A 15,884-nucleotide genomic window follows, 5' to 3' on the forward strand; every position below is an offset into this window, starting at 1 on the left:
TCTGTCTTTCTGTCTGTCTGTCTTAGGTACAGTTTTAGTGCTGTGCACTGACACCATGATCAAGGCAACTGTTTAAGGACAACATTTAATTGGGGCTATCTTACAGGTTCAGAGATTCAATCCAGTACCATCAAGGTAGGAACATGGCAGTGTACAAGCAGGCATGGTGCAGGCAGAGCCGAGACTTCTACATCTTCATCTGAAGACTGCTAGCAGAGCACTGACTTCCAGGTAGCTAGGGTGAGGGTCTCAAGCCCATGCCCATAGTGACACACTCACTCCAACAAGGCCATATCACCTAATCTTGCCACTCCTTGGGCCAAGCATATACAAAACATCACATTTTACTCCCTAGCCCCATAGGCTTGTTCAAACACATGAGTCTATGGGGACCATATCCAGCCATAGCATAATTTAAAAACTGCATTTAGTCTAACTTCCAAAGTCCCCATAGTCTATAGCAGTCTCAACAATGTCAAAAGTCCAAAATTCAAAGACTCTTCTGAGGTCCCTTCTATCACTTATCATCAAGTCAAGATAGGAAACCAGCTGGGCAAACTCCAAACTCAGCATCTCCATGTCTGATGTCAAAGCAGTTTTCAGACCTCCAACTCCTTTTTCATCTCTGTTGGTGGCAACAAACTTCTTTTTCCTGGACTGGTTCCATTCCCTGTTAGCAGCTTTCCTCAGCAGATAGACCATAGCTCTTGCATCTTGAACATCCTGGGGTCTCCAAGGAAACTTTGATGTTACAGCTTCTTGTTTCAGTGTCTGGGATCCACACACGATCTTCTTGGCTCCTCCAAAGGGCTGATGTCACTACTCCAGCTCTGTCCTCTGTAGCACTCTAAGCTTAGGTTTACCTACTCTACGGCCTCAGCTATTCTTGGTGATCAGTCTATGGTACTGGCACTCCAATACACTGGGGTCTTCTTCTGCAACTAAGCTTCACCAATAGCCTCTCATAGGCTCTCTTCATGATGCCAAGCCTCAAATCCCTTGCATGACCCCTCGAGTCCTGGGCTGCCAAATGCAATTGAGGCTGAACCCTCACCAATGGCCTTCCATAGCCTCTTACAATGCTAAGCCTCAGCTGCAGTTCATGACCTCTTCATGCCTTCAAAACCAGTACTGCCTGGGTGACTCTTATACATTACCAAGTATAGCTGTAGCATGAGGGTCAACATTCACTATCTCCAGAAGGCAGCTTGTTTGTACTCTCAGAAAACACTTCCTGAAACATTTTCACCTCTGTGATGCTGGTCTCTTCTTAATCACCACTAATTTCTTAGCTCTAGCATCAGTTGTTCCAGTAGTCTCCTTCTCCTCCTGACTCTAAAGCCACGTGGCCTAAGCTGCTGAGTTCTGCTGCTTGCAGGAGCTGGAGCATGCCCCCTTGTTCTATAACATTATCACCAGCTTTCTGTTTCCCAGCTCCTTCACTGCCTAAGGCTGGCTGTCCTGGATCTTGCTCTGTAGACTGACCTTGACTTTAGAGATCTGTATTCTTGTCTCCTGAGATTAAAGGTGTGTACCACCACTCCTGGATTTCAATTTTTCTTCACCAAGAACTTGCTCTGTTATAGGTTGGTCTAGAACTCAGAGATCTGCTTGTCTTTGCCTCATGGGATTAAATGTTTGTACTACTATGCCTGGACCTAAATTTAGCTAGGTGGGATCTTGTCCCAAGGACATGACTCTCTTAACTCAATTTAATATCCTTGAACACAGGATTTAGCTCCATTTTACTTTCTGGTGTCTCTTTAATACTCGAACCATATATTTTATATTTTTCCTTTCTCAGCTTGCTATGCTTGTTTAAAATATTCTTCATGAGACTTAAGCAGAGAATACAATCTATGATAGGCATTTCTGAGACTTACATTGTCAATGTAATTAACTAAGTCTTAGGCAGACTTTTCAGAAAATGGCAAAATGTAGCCATGTTCTTCACCAAAATATTACAAAATAATCTTTAGGCCACATAATGAAATACTCCACTGAAACCTCTGGGGCCAGTTTCCTATGATTAAAATCACTCTCAGTAACAAAGTCTTCCATATTCTTAGTAGAATAGCCCGTTAAGCCCCATTTAAAGCATTCCACTGCTTTATAAATCAACGCTTCCAAACAAAACATGGTCAGGCCTATCACAGCAATACCCCAGTCCCTAGTACCAACTTTTGACTCAGGATTTTACTGCTGAGAACTGACACCATGACCAAGGCAACTCTTATAAGGACAACATTTAATTGGGGCTAGCTAACAGGATCAGATGTTCAGTCCATTATCATCAAGGTGGGGACTTGGTAGTGTCCAAGCAGGCAGGGTTCAGGCAGAGCTGAGAGTCCTACATCTTCCTCTGAAGGCTACTTGGAGAATACTGGCTTCCAGGTTGCTAGGATGAAGGTATTAAGCCCATGTCCACAGTAACATACCTACTCCAACAAAGCCACATTTTCGGATCCTGTCACCCCCTCGGCCAAGCATATACAAACCATTACTCTATCCGTCTATCTATCTATCTATCTATCTATCTATCTATCTATCTATCTATCTATCTATCTGTCGTCTATCTATCTGATTGGTGTCTGTAACAGTTGTAAGGGATGATGGTAGTCAGAAGAGCTGCACTGAGTCATCAGGACACTTTTAGGGATGGATCTCATCTTTCTTCTGTCATCCTCTTCTGGGGCAGCTGGAGTTGGCAGGCATCTTTCATCAGCTTCTTTGAGAGGATCTCCCATTATAATGAACTAAGACCAGCTTTTGAAGACAGTGGTAGCTTCAGAAGCAAGACCAAGGATGTGGATTCTTTAGCAAATGTCAAAGCTGATCCAAGGCATCATAGGCAGGAATGCCCAGAGCTTTCCTCAAGAGTAAAATCTGCGCTCCTATTTCTGGCCTTTCTAGGTTCAGCAGACAAGATTCAATCTAATTTTCACTCTCCTCTCATATGCGCTTTATAGTTTTCCTGTGCTGTACTGCCAAAGTAACCACTAGAGATTTCTAAAAGCTGCCTTGAGTTTTCCCCCCCTGTATCTTTGTGTGATGGTCCCTTCCTTGTGTGTCACTTTTCTTTTAGAACAATTTCTCCATCTCATAAGCTCACATCAGATGATTTGTATCTTAGAAATTCTTGCTGGACCATGACAGATGGGAGTCATCTTTCTTAACGTTAAACTCCTAGGTCATGCAAGCATCTTACTATTTCATTATACGCCCACCAGACACTTAGTAACGTCTACTATATGGCATCAGAAAATTAGGCATTATGTTATAATGCTAAAGCATATATACTATCTTCATGGAGCTTGCCATATTCTAGCAGGTACTAGAATTAAGCATTTCTTTACTTCCTGTAAGTAATCTGTAAGTCCATGGAATGAAATGAAAGAGTAGAATTTGTTGCTTAAATGAATACAGTTTAAAAACCACATGTGTATAGAGGAAACAAACCAGTGTCCTCTAGCAGAGCAGCCAGTGCTCTGAACCATTGAAGTATCTTCCCATGGTGAATTTCTTAGCATCATGATAACAACAATTCTTTTTTTGCTTTTCTATTCCTACAACCAAATTTTTTCTAATGAATCCAGTTATTTGTAAATCCCAGTTTTAGGTGCATGTGAGTGCTTTTGGTAGACAAACACAGGAGTGCCATTGTTTTCCTCTTTATTTAAATGATTTTGTGTCTCCTAATACATAGCTGAATGACTGAGTTTATCTGCTATCGAAGGTCAAACATATCTGCTGAATGCTTAGAATTTCAAATGGTAACATTCAGCATTTGTGACAGGATGGCCTCGGTGGATTTGAAGAGTTAGTCAAGATCATGTTGGAGTTAAATTGGTTTGGTAAACTTAATGAGAGCACTTACACTCAGGGATTTGAGACACCACAGCCAAAGAAGTGGGATGAGAGCAAATTATTATTTTTATATTCTACACCTATACCCCATAATGATAACAAGCAAAAACTATCCTGCTTCATTTTAGCATAGCTGGTCTCTTTTCTGTAGTAATTGCAGAGTTATTATTTGGGTTATTTAACTTTCATTCTACAGAGGTACAGAAGGCAGACAGTGTTAAGGGAAAAGGCATACTTTTGAAATGAGAGTTACTATTAATGACAGGTAGTCAGAGGTGACACTTGTGTGATTTTAAAGGGTAAAAGTATGAATATATATATGCCAGTGTGCTCAGCTATGGTAGAGCTCTGTCTGAGTAGCAAATTGCAGTCCTAACCCTTCCTCCCTCACATATGACTCTACAAAGTCCCCTTTCAGACTTGTGTTCTCCAGGCTGGCTCTGAAGATCCAACCCAGCATAGACATGAACCTAAGAGTGAAGCTGAAGAAGCCTCCCCTTTAACTCACTAACACCAATTGTGTACAGAAGCTTCAGTCTCCACTAGCTCCTTTTATCTATAATGATTCCCAAAGTAACCATTTGCAAAGAACAGGCCACTGAGATGATACAGGAAAACATGTCAGATGTCAGTCAACAGCATCGAAGATTAATTCTCAATTAAACAGTGCAGAGATTTGTGCTAAGATTAGAAAGAAGCAGCATGTTATTTGGTTGAGAACATGAGCTAACCGAATCATACATGGAAGTGCATCTTCTGTGGAGGATGCTTCACAGAAGTCAACAGGTGAACGATGTACAGAGACAGTCTAGCTGCTTGCAAGATCTCAAGGACCTAAAGAGTGGAAAACGACAAGTGAGTGTGGAATTGATACAAGCTGAGATGGATGAGGGATCAATCAGTTTTATAAACGTGTGTATGCTGCAAGAGAAACATCAAAAAGAAAAACACTGAGCTCTGTCTTTTCTAATGTATGAGATTAGTGCTTTTGAGAAAAGATTTAAGATGCAGCTGAAGAGAGATAATGGTGGAGGCATCCCAAAATGATGTTGAAGCCAAGTGTTTAGAGCCAATTCATAAGAGAGACTGAAGGATACTTATGATGCTTTGTATACTAAAAGTTTGGAGCATCTAAAGCGACTAAAGGAGCAGGAACTATAGGCTCAAAGGAAATATGAGTACGAAGCAGAGTATTTGTGTTACAAAAAAGCAAGACTTACCTGGAGTAGAATATTATGATGTTTGGTAATTTGGGTGATATTTTTTCAGGTTGATGAAAAGGATAAGCAAAGTATTTTTTTTTTAATCACATTAAGAAATAGAAGTTGGGTGAGCACATAAAGGCACTTACCACTAAGCCTGACTACCCTAGATTAATCTTTGGAAACCACAAGAAAGAAGATAAAAACTTACTCTTACGAGTTGTCCTCTGCCTTCCATAAGCTGTCTCAAAAACTGTCCTCGGCACACACATACATGCACACGCACACACAGGCACACAGATGTAATTTTATAAAGAATAGGAATGATTTAGATATAAAAAAGTGAGCTATGTACAGTTATGTAGTTCTGTTCTTACAGACAAAAACAAAGTAGTATCCGCTCAGGTGAGGAACCCAAATTAAAGAGCTGCCTCACCAGATTGCTTATGGTACGTAAGACATTCTCTTAGCCAATGATTAATGTGGGAGGTGTTAACCCACTGTGGGGTCACTGTCAGGAAAGCAACCTGTATCTGAGCCTCGGAGCAAAAGAATAAACAGTGAAGATTCCTCCAAAGTCTCAGCTTTAGTACCAGTGTGCTCTGATTTCCCTCAATGATGGATGATTAGAAATATATGCCAAATAAACATTTTTCTCCCACATAGCACAATGCTTTTGTTCATGATGTTGATCATAATAGTGAAAAGCAAACTAAAACACATCTAAAATATTTTGAAATTTATTTTTATAGCGATGTGAATTGAAAGTGATAGCAATGAAGGATCTGTGAGGAAGAAGCCATCCAGGATCCAGAATGAACACAAAGGGAAGTGAGGAGCCACAAAGAGTCCACATCAGTTAGAACAGATACCTGAACACAAGAGAGACCAGATAACTCAACAGACGAATAATAGGTAAAGTTTTAATGCAGTGTCTGATGCTAGGAAAAGCAGCCAAGTACTATATAAAGGAATCTGAGGGTGAGAAAGGCTTTAAGGGAGCAGCATATCTTGTATCCATTCACCAAAATGCTATAACAAGCAGAAAGTAGGGATAACGTAAATATTTTTAGTGAATTTATTTCATTGTGAAGAACAGGATCTGTACTTAGGCTGTCCACTAAAAAAGGAACCAAATGCTTTACTATTATTCTGCTAGCGGCAACAGGAACAATAGAGGACAACTATCAAATGTAAAAATATTCTTGGAATACACAGCCTTTTGCTTAAGTAGTATATAAGTGTACAGGCTGTCATAGAAAACTGGTAAATGAGGCAAATCAGTTCATTTCTAACCCTGTAGCTGTTTAAAGGACCCTTCAAAATATTCAAGGTTTCCCATGAAACCAACGTAAGTGATTTGTGCCTGCCTTCCTCTTTGTTTCGCTGTTCTGTCATTTTTGGGAATCCTCTCCAATATCACTGATCTTTATCTGACCTTCCAACCAACAGGTCATGTGGTTGCCTGGTTAATGTACCTGACAAATAATCTTATTCATTTGATGGTCTTGGGAAAAGCTTATGCGATAATGTAAAACACACTTATATGTGTGTCTATGAGAGCAGTTTGAAACATAACATATCATGGTACGTCTTTCTTAATCAGAGGATTTAACTTTTTTATTTAATTTATTTATTTTCTTTACAACCTAGTACTAGCCCTTCCTCTTCTCCCAGTATGCCCTCAGAGAAGTCCTCCACCCCATCCCCTCTTCCCCTTCTGTTTTGAGAACAGGATGACTCCCTGAGGTGTCAAAATTCTCCCAACATCAAGGTACTGTAGAACTAGGCATAACCTCTTCCACTGAGGCCAGACAAGGCTGTCCATTTACAGGTGTGGGATCCACAGGCATGCAGGCAGGCAACAGGTTCAGGGACATCCCCTGATCCAGTTGTTTGGGGGACCCTCATAAAGACCAAGCTACTCATCTACTACATATATGCAGAGGGCCTAGGTTTAGCCCCTGCTCACTCTTTGATTGGTTAGTTGACTCTGTTGATTTTCCTGTGGAGTCCCTGCCCTCTTTGAGTCCCTCAATCTTTCTCCAAACTATTCCATAAGACTCTCTGAGCTTCATCTAATGTTTGGCTGTGAGTCTTGCATCTCTTTCCATTGGCTCCTGGGTGGAGTCTCTCAGAGGACAGATATGCTAAGTTCCTGTCTGCAAGCACAACAGATAATCTTTAATAGTGCCAGGGATGGGTTTGAGGTGGTTGACCATTCTGTCAGTCTCTGTTCTATCTTTGTCCACCCACATCTTGTAGTCAGGACACATTTTGGGTCCTTTATATATTTTAGAACTACACACACACACACACACACACACACACACACACACACACACTTAATCTATTAGAACAGAAAGTGGGGAATAGTCTTGAACTTGTCAATACAGGAGACAACTTCCTGAACAGAATACCAATGGTTCAGGCACTAAGATCAAGAATTAATAAATGAGACCTCATGAAACTGAAAAGCTTCTGTATGTCCAAGGACATGGTCATCAGGACAAAATGACAGCTTATAGACTAGGAAAGATCTTCACTAACCCTACATCCATCAGAGGATTTAAACTTTTATTAGATTTACTTGGACATGACAAAGTTGTGGAAGGTGATGCCTGTATGAAGTAGGCCGCTCCTTCATGTTGTGGTTTGCCTCTTTTCTGCCTGCTATGATGTCAAATACACTGCTCCCACGTGCCCTTCCAGTCAGAGTGGACTACTTCTGAAACCATGCAAACAACAAGGCTTTCCCCCTTGAGTTATTTCTGTCACCTGTGTTTAACAGCAGTAGGAAATCTAAGACAACCAAGCTAAGTGAATAACTCAGCTTGAAGTGCACACCTAATGCCACTGCTACTTTGCATAATTTTAAGAGCACCCTCAACATCTACAGGATTAGGGATAAACTGATTCATCAAGTGTATCTTATCAGCTTTCTATCTGCTTCACACAATCTTTGACATAGTAAAATGTGGGTTCTCTCTCTGTAACTTTTAATATATGGATGATTTCCTCATTTTTGCCTTTCATTTCTATTTATTTGATGGCTTCTTAAACATTGGAACTACTGCATGGACTAGTAAGAATTACAGGAGTTACCTGCAAATTAAAAACCACTGTGAAAAGGAATCATACATAAGGGAACCTCACAAAGAAAGCAAAGAGGAAATAGGGAAGATAAACGCAGGAATCTAACTTCACAGATTCTTGTCTTCTTAAATCATGATATTAGGTTCTTATCAAGATGTCTGTGGTCTCATTAAAAGGAGGATTTTTAACCCAATGAGTATTACCACAAGTTTAATATGTCATGTTCCAACTCTAAGTCATTAAGAATCACTTATTGGCCTAGGTGTAAACTTTATGTATGCTGGAGTTATGGTGTGCTAGAAAGAGTAGTGTTGTTACTAGATTTGGAGAACGTGAAAAACTAAAGACATTGTTTATATATATATAAATATATAAACACACACACATGTATACATATATATACACATATATATGTGTATACATATATACACACACACACACATATATATGTGTGTGTGAGATATATATATATATATATATATGTGTGTGTGTGTGTGTGTGTGTGTGTGTGTTTATATGAATTGGAAGATTTAAAGGAAAAATAGAAAAGTCTCACACAAAAAGACAGCTATATTTCTTGCACTCAGCACCGAAAGTAATGAACCTCAAAAATGATTCTAAAGACAATTTTAAATGAATAAGAACAAAATGCTAATTATGAATAATCTACATGACATATTTTTAATTATTGTCTATATAATGTTTGATGGAGGGAGAATCAGTATCTATCCAGGAGAAGAATTTAAAGACAACATATTCACCCATTCATTATTCCCTTATATAACAAATCTTGACAAGTGACTCCTGAGCTGCTCAGTGTATGACCTGGGAAGGTTAGGAGGATATGAGTAGAGTGGATATTTTGGGTGGAATGGAAGGCAAATGAGCTACTATTTCATATTTGTTATGGACAGTCTATGCTATCTTATTTAAAGGAAGTGTTTAAAACAAAGAATACATAACTACATTCCTTTGTGTAAAAATTCACTAGGCTACAAATATCTTACATTATTTGTATATCAAGTATCCCTGGGAAAGATCTAGCCAGACATACACATATATTTTATGTTCTTAAAAAGTAAGCTTTTGAAAGAAGCATTTAAAATTCAAAGAATTGTAACAGTATATATTGTCAGGTTTATGGGAAATTCTTTAGCCTGGATTTGAAGAAAGTAATTTCTAAATGCATATAAAATGTTTAAACATCATTTCAAATAAAAATATTTTACAATACGAAATAAAGATAGAGCGAGAAAATGTAATTGCCCTGTGTGAAGTATTATTCTCAAAGTCCAAGGTAAATAGAGATGTTGTTAACTTAGACTTTTGAGACATAACAATAGAGCATTAGAGCCAGTGCAATTTTGGGGGTTGAAGTTTGCCACTTCTCAACCACAAAACCCTCATTAATGTTAGTTAGAAAAACAGAACTCAGATGGAATTCCAAAATTGGTACAGAAACCAAGTCATTCTTGCCTAAGTGTGTTACTTTTCCTCCTTGCCCTTTTTTGTTGTTGTTGCTGTGACAACATGCTTGATGAAGGTGACTTAGGAAAGAAAAGGTTTATTGTGGCTCACAGTGTGAAGGTCCCCTGAATCAAGAGAAAGAAGCCATGGACACAAGAGCCTGAGGCAGCTGGTCTCATAGTTTCCCTCGTCAGGGAATGGAGAGAGGTGAATGCTGTCCTTATTTATTTTCTTCTTTTTAATTTATTTCATGTAATGATACAACTTACTTAAGGGTAGATCTTCCCATCTCAACTAACCAAGCCTAGAAATTCTCCTGCAGACACACCCACAGAATGGCTTCTTATTGTCAAGTTGACAATATGAATCAGCACAAGAGTTTCCCCCATTTTTTGCTTGCTTATATAACTTCACCAAATTAAGGAGAAACTTGATGGGGAGGTGGGAGTGGGGGGGTAGATAGAGGTTACATCCACAAAGAAGAAGGAGGAGGTGTGAGGGGATTGGGGGTTCCTGGGTGGGTGGGGGATGGGGTAAGGGGACAACATATGAAATGTAAATAAAACATCCAATAAAAAAATTAAAAAAAAAATGGAAAGCAAAAAAAAAAAAAAAAAAGGAGAAACTTGAGTTGACACTCCTTACAATAAAATCTTTCTAGAGTCAACAAAAATTGACATGGATCATACTCATGATAATGAACTGTAGCCTATGTTTTGGCTTCTACAAGAAAACTGAAATCAATTTCATTGTTGGCTCAAAGGGAAGAAACATAATGAACACCAAATCTGAAGGGATCCACATGTGCTCTTGGACCACGGGAAAATGTTAGATCCATAGTTGGAGCTCAACATTCTCCTGTTGTCACACCATAAAGCCAGTCATCAAAGATGGACTTCAAGTTATGAGAATACAGAGGACAAATGTTTGAATGCTTCATATAGAAACATTCAGAATAGCACGTACTGCCCAATTGCCTTTCCTGGCCTTTCCTCATTCAGTATTACTAAATGAGGCAAGGACAAAGACATATTTTATGTGGCCATTATGGCTGTTACCATCCAAAGGAATGCAATTTTCAACCAGGACTCGATTGAGCTGTGAATTCAGTATTTTCACTTAGTAGGATCTCATTGAGTTTGTTTGCTTAATTTGTTAGCTTCTTGCTCATGCTTAGGACAGACAAGAGCTTTCAAGGTTTTTCCATCACCCTCATTTTGTGATATGATGTATATGGAGGGAAGCAGTCTACATATTAAAGCAGATTCCTAAATTCATCATATCAGGATTTCCTCCTCTGCTTTCAAAGCTGTTCTTTCCTCTCTGCTCTTCAAATGTCCAATGTTGGCTCTGTTCACATGTATGTGTACTTGTTTCTTTTCCACAAGCTATTTTAGGTTTAACATTTTTATTTTCATGTTTCCCTGACAGACTATACTTTCTCTGCCCTATGTTCCCCTCTCCCTTTTGTTCTCTGGACACAACACCAGTTATAACTCAAACAAGGTTAGACATAACAAGCAACCATGCATGTGAATTCACTTCACTTGTGTTCCCGCTAGGACTTTCTGACCAGGAAAACTAAACTGTCAAAATTTTCATTCTTTGGAGCTATGATAGAAGAATTATTAAATATTATCTACTAAAATAATTGTGACCAGGAGAGAGAGAGAGAGAGAGAGAGAGAGAGGTCAAAGAAATCAATTTTTTAAAAAACAAAGGAAAGAAGCTAAAGTAGATTGTAGAAAGGGACAAAAAAGGTTTCATGGCATAAATCACTGCTTTGCAGCCAAATTCCTCCCATTTATCATTATTAACTACACACACACACACACACACACACACACGCTTACACACCACTAAAACCTTGACTGGTTTGCACTTTTACAGCTTAGTTCTGATCACATACGTGAATCTCTATGATGATATTCACGGCCTCAAGAGACAAGATTTACTGGCTGTCAGTAGGTTTCCTAAATGCTTTTTATTTGTGCCAGGAATCATTGAGGTTGTGTTATTATCCTTATTTTAATGGTTGAAATTTGAAAGTCAAAGACATTAGATAATTCACACAATACAGGAACTAGTGGTAGAATCAGGATTTTAAGATGATACCTTTAAGGACCAATTTCTGAGATATTGAGAATCCTTACTTTATTAACATGTAATCCATGAGGACATTCAGTACTAACTTACAGTATATAGTGGAATGACACAAGCGAACACACAAATTCTAAGTGGGAATTTGTGATATTGCTAAATAGAGTTCCTACCTTCAAGGACGGAACTTTCATCAATCTTACATTACCTATCTGAGTTAGGCAAAATTGATCGCCATTTTAGAGATGGAAAATTGAACCATATAAAATCGAGTGAATTGGCTGAGGTTCTAGAGCTGATAATGAGAGTGCTGATACCAATATCAGCCCAAATCTTAGTCCAAACGTTCATTAAACAAAGTCTCCTTAAATTATGAATTAGGTGCCAATAAATATGTCTTTAAGGGACTCTTGGGACAAATTCCATAAACGGAGACAAGTGAGTGGCCTTGAAGTTACTGTTCAGATTATTTTTATGGAATTCTTACATTACTTGATATATCCTAATTTCTGTTATATATTGAGTAGAACATTGCATCTATTAGAGCTCATTATTTTCTTAGACTGTGGGGCTACAGAGATGGGGCTAAAACAGTCACTACTACAGGTGAACCATTAGCACAGTTCAGCAACATGGCATCCCAAGCAAGAAGGTTGACTTGAATCCACATTGCTAGGTTTCACTAGTTTTCAAGATTTGTTCCTTCAGCTTATCTAATTTTCTCATGGGAGATGAAGACAGAATGACCTCCCCATAAATATTCAGAGGAAATATTAAATAAGATTTGTTTTCGGCTTCCCAGAGTGCTCCAGTGACTTTATGTCTGTGAGTCTCTGGGGAATTCAGATAAAACTCAGGACTGGGGAGCATGCTGGTCTCAACACTGTACATCTCCGACATGGCAAATTATCACTGCATTAACAACGTTTCACACATGTAAAATGACTTTGGCTTTTAAAAACTCATCTACTTTATCATAGCCTGATGCTATACACATTTCATGACATTTTATTTCAGGGTAAGGATATAACTCCAGGTCATAACAGTATTTTTCATAGGAGAATGAAAAATGAAGGAAAGAAATTCATGTTCCCCTTCCTTCCTGAGTAGTTGTAAAACAAGTAGTTGAATTCACTCTAAAATTCCTTATGAATATTCAGTGTACAATCTTTATGCATCTCATGGTTTCTTGCTATTAAATATAACCATACTGATGAATAATTGGGTTAGAAATATGCCCTTATTACAGCTAACCTCAGACCAACCTAAAGCCAAGCCTGTATGTCACCTAGATAAAGGACTCTCAGACAATGTATAAAAATCCTCAAAAGCAAGAACTTACTCTTCTGCTCAAAAAACTGGAATATTCACATTGTTCTCAATAAGAATAAAATATTGAATATTTTAAATGACTTACAATTTAAATTAGAGGCAAAAATGAAAATATTCACACAAAAACATGAATTGGTAACTTTGATAATACCTATTATCTCTTTGTGATTCCGTGAAGCCTTTAATGGGCAGATCAGACCTAGCTAAGAGATCAGGAAACACTTTGATGATATGGTTAGTTGAGTTCAAGTCTCATTAGTTGAACTTAATTGGCCCAAAATAAATGATTGAAAAATCGTGAGAATGGACAGGGCCTGAATCCCTCAGAAGAGAAGGCACCAGGTAAGACTGAGGAAGGGGACCCACAGGACCTTCTAAGTTTCCCTGAGTTGTATTGTTCATCTAAGAACAACGGAGAGCTGTGTAACTGGGGAGGATGGCTTCTGTTTGCTTGCTTCTCATTTGCTCATTAAAGGGATGAAGTGAAGTAATCAATTTGCATTTTGAGAAAGATGGCTATATATGTTAAGACCTGTGTGGCGGGGAAGACAGATGAGGGAGGATGGTGACTTTAACAATGGTGAAATATGGACAGAGATTCATGAAAATTCTCAGGCTCACAGATTATGTCCCCAGCAGCGGCATTTCTCTAAATGGAAGAAATGTCAATTTTAAAAGTCATCTTTTGTGATGTCAACCAAAAAGCCCCATTCACTTTAGGACATATGGTCACAGATGAGAGGGGAGAAGTGATACAATGACTCGAGCGTATATTCCGACTCTGCCCTTTGATTTTTAAACTCGGAAGCTCAGAGCCGCCACCATTGCTTAATGGAATCATTACCAGTGGATAAGGAAATGTCATTCATTTGCTTCCCCCATTCAACTTGGACATAGGCCATTGTTTCCACGGAGTGGCTGGGAGCCATGCAGGGTTTCAAGGGAAATTGCCCTTTCAGAGGGGCATCTGAATAGATAATGCATATTGCCACCGTAAAAATCGCTAATGAATATTAAGGGTGGCTCTCATTTGTGGTGATTGAAATGAACTCATAAATTCTCTCTAGGATGCGGGAATTTTTCTCCCCTCCCCGTGGAGAGATTTAATGGATTTGCAGCATTCTGAATGATTTGGCAAGAAATCAGAGGTATCAGTGCAGTCACCCGCAAAGGGCACTTTAGTTTCTCATGTGATAGTCAACCACCACAAAATATTTTCTGTAAGAATTTAGAATGATTGATGCAACCCACCGTAAGTCATGACAGGGTGTCAACTGAAAAACTGAAGAAAAAAAAAAAAGAAGTGGTTAAAGACACCACAGCTTTCAAAACAAATTTGACTTTTAGAGAGGGGTTATTTCCTCTTGGAAAAAAAGAAAAGTTAGACCTGCCACCTGCAGGAAATTTAAATCAGTTGTTTGCAGCAGAGGACATCATATTTCGAGGCCACTGAGAGTTCCTCCTGCTCTCTCTGTATGGAACAGATTAAACTGTTCCCACTTGGTGATAAATACATCAGAAAAAAGCTGTAACAGGAATATGGTAGTGGTAGCAGTTAATGGCTCAGCTTCCCGTTAAAACAATATTCTTTGGGTTTCTTCGGCCAGTTCCCACTTTATGTGTGCTATTTTTTGATGAGTTAATTTTTTACATTTGCATAATCAATAACTTTCAGAGCGCTATAGAGTTGGAGAAAACCGAAGGCAAGAATTCTAAGGAACATGGCTGGCTGGCTGAGATTGTGGTAGCAGGATGGATTCTGAGAATACAGGAGTAATCTATCAAAGCAGCAGCCTGGGATTAAAACTAATCCCTAATGTGTATATGTGGAAAGAAAATGAAAAAATAACCCAGAGAAGAAATTGCCTTTGAATTTCTTCATGACAAGCAACTATTGCCTGAAACTTTTAATGCAACAATAAAAAAACTGTAAAATGTAGTCATTTTATTATGTGAGAGAATATTTTCAGAGAAAAACGAAGAGAATTTGTATGATATTTTTAGTATATCCAATACCTGAAAACAAGAATAATCTTAGGAAATTTTCTTCTGTTAAAGTGGTAAATTGTTTCCTAAATCAAATCTATGAACCTCCCTTCTTATGAGTAGAAAAATCTGCAGGACATTAGCTCACATGTTCAATATTCCTTTAGCAGAAGAAAATCCATGATTTAAGACATTGAGGTCCTCGGATAGTGGATAACGAAGCTTGGCTCACTGGAGGAAATCCTTCTGTTTGTTGATGTGGCTTGCAATAGACTTCCTGTGTATGGGAAACTCCTTTTTGTGAGAAGATTCTGGGCTGTAAAATATGTCAGATAGTATTCACTATTGTTTCTTTAGTTGTAAAATAATAGATATAAAGGGTGATCATGATGATGTCGCCCTAGGTTTGTACTCACAAGGCAACTTTCTTACAGATAGTATAATGCCTACATATTATTTTAAAAGTACCACCTGAAGAAAATGGCTTGATCACCACAAAAATCAACCCCTTATGCCACAAATGGCGAATAACTTTCAGTATGCATCTTTATGATGGACAAGAAGAAATGTGTCTTTCTAACAGTGATTACAGGCAGATTACAGCTCAGTATTGCTCAGAAGTGAGAGGTTGATATTTATGAGTCTGTAGCTTAGAGAACTTACTCTGTGTGAGTATCAGAGGCTTCTGTAAAACACTGAAGGTTTGAAGTAGAAAATAACCCAAAGCAAAGAATCATTGCACATCTATTGATTCCAAATAAAATAGTTTGTGCTTCACAATTGGTTAGAACATTGTTATAAGTGACATTTTTGATTTTGGTTCCATGAACCAAC

The sequence above is a fragment of the Grammomys surdaster genome, unplaced genomic scaffold (assembly GCF_004785775.1).
Source record: "Grammomys surdaster isolate TR1022 unplaced genomic scaffold, NIH_TR_1.0 126153, whole genome shotgun sequence".
In the NCBI taxonomy this organism is placed as follows: Eukaryota; Metazoa; Chordata; class Mammalia; order Rodentia; family Muridae; genus Grammomys; species Grammomys surdaster.